Source organism: Otolemur garnettii, unplaced genomic scaffold, assembly GCF_000181295.1.
Source record: "Otolemur garnettii isolate 467f Iridium unplaced genomic scaffold, OtoGar3 scaffold00025, whole genome shotgun sequence".
Classification (NCBI taxonomy): Eukaryota; Metazoa; Chordata; class Mammalia; order Primates; family Galagidae; genus Otolemur; species Otolemur garnettii.
In genome coordinates, this window is record NW_003852420.1 from 19,285,254 (window position 1) to 19,287,704 (window position 2,451).

Genomic DNA, 2,451 nt, shown 5'->3' on the forward strand with positions numbered 1-2,451 from the left:
TAGACAAAACAATAATAAATTTTTTTTTTTTTTTGAGACGGAGTCTCACTCTGTTGCCCAGGGTAGAGTGCTATGGTATCAGCCCAGCTCATAGCAACTCAAAATCCTGGGTTCAAGCAATCTTCCAGCCTCAGCCCTAATTATCTGAGACTACAGGTGCTGGCCACAACATCTGGCTTTTTTTAGAGACGGGGTCTTGCTCTTGCTCAGGCTGGTCTCAACTCCCAAGCTCAAGTAATCCACCTGCCTCAGGCTCCCAGAGTGCTAGAATTACAGGCGTGAGCCACCCCGCCTGGCCCAATTGTATAATTTTTAAAACCATGTTTCTTCATAATTTTTCATGTATATTAATAGACACAAGTATATTTAGTTTTCCTGTGAAATTTTAAGAAGCCAAGAACAAACATTTACTTATGTTCAGCAGTTTGTTTCAGTTTCTATTTAAATCTTATTTGGAAATTATCCAGACATTTAATGAGAACTTTTGTTTTTGTTTTTTTTTTAGACATGGTCTCATACCACTGCCTGGACTAAAGTGCAGTGTGGCGCTCATAGCTCACAGCTATCTAAAGTCCCTTGGATCCACTCTGGATGGCAGAGGCAGATGGATTGCTTGAGCTCAGGAGTTCAAGACCAGCCTGAGCAAGAGCGAGATTCCTACTCTACTAAAACTAGAAAACCTGAGGCAAGAGGATTGCTCGAGCTCAAGAGTTTGAGACTGCTGTGAGCTATGATGATGCCATGGCACTCTACCCAGGGCGACAGAGTAAGACTCTGTCTCCAAAAAACAAAAATTCTTGAGATCAATCTATCTTCTTGCTCAGCCTCTGAAGGGACTGTAGGCAAACAGCACCATGCCTAACATGACTTTAAGATTTCAAATTACATAACAAGTTCATGTATAGTTGTCTATTCCATTTACATTTACCTAATTTATTTTTAACAGATTATTTATGCTGAAAGATTAAACAAAACTAGTCATTTCAAGTTAGTTTTCTGTTAACCATTTTTATACTCCGTAAATAGAAGGTGTTCACCTACGTAAGAACTGTAAAGTTAAATATATGGGTATTTGGGCTCAGCGTCCATGCACAGTGGTTAGGGTGCTGGCCACATGCACTGGGGCTAGTGGGTTCTAACCCAGCTAGAAATGACAACTACAACAACAAAAAAATAGCCCAGTGTTGTGGCAGGTGCCTGTAGTCCCAGCTATCTGGGAGGCTGAGGCAAGAGAATCACTTAAGCCCAAGAGTTTGAGGTTGCTGTGAGCTGTGACGCCACGGCACTGTACCGAGGGCGACATAGTGAGATTCTGTATCGAAAAAAAAGTAAATAAATAAATATATGGGTATTTGGCTAATAAGTCAGAAGATGCAGCTATTTTCATTAAACCAACAAAATTAAATTTGTCTCATCAAAAAATTATACAAAGATCATTCAGTTTTAGTCTAGGTTTATAGTTATACAACCTTCATGTCAAACCCTGGCATCTTAAACTAGATAGCAGAGGCAAATATAAAACTGACCAATAAATCCAGGCAAACATGTTTGTTGACAGTTCTGAAGACATTTCTATTTTTATTTTAACAATTTTAAAGCCAGGTTATTTATTTGATATTTACTTAAGTCATGCGAACTAAAGGTATTTGGGTTAATTACCAAATGCCATTATTTTATATGAGCATCCATCTATCTAAATATAATTTAAGAGATTTTTGGTTCTATAATCCTAGCACTCTTGGAGGCTGAGGCTGGTAAGTGCATTGCTTGAGCTTAAGAGGTCCAGACCAGCCTGAGCCAGAGTTAGACCTCATCTCTAAAAATAGCCAGGCATTGTGGCAGGCACCTGTAGTCACAGCCTCTAGGGAGGCTGAAGCAAGAGGATCATTTGAGCCCAAGATTTTGAGGTTGCTGTGAGCTATGATGCCATGGCACTAAACTGAGGGTAACAAAGTGAGACTCTGTCTCAAAATAAGATTTATGGCTGATTTTGCTAGATTTTACCATGTAGACACAATACATAATACATAAACATATTAAAACATATACAATATGAAGGAAGATTTTTTATAGTTTTCATTTTAGAAATGTCTAAGTCTGGGTGGCACCTGTGGTTCAGTGGGTAGGGCACCGGCCCCATATACAGGGGGAGGCAGGTTCGAACCCGGCCCTGGCCAAACAGCAACAAAACATAGCAGGGCATTGTGGCCAGCACCTGTAGTTCCAGCTACTCAGGAAGCTGAGGCAAGAGAATCGCTTGAGCCCAGGAGTTGGAGGTTGCTGTGAGCTGTGACGCTACCGAACTCTACTGAGGGCAGTAAAATGAGACTGTCTCTTAAAAAAAAAAAATAGCTGGGCATTGTGGCGGGCACCTGTAGTCCCAGCTACTTGGGAGGCTGAGGCAAGAGAATAGCTTGAGCTCAGGAGTTGGAGGTTGCTGTGAGCTGTGAT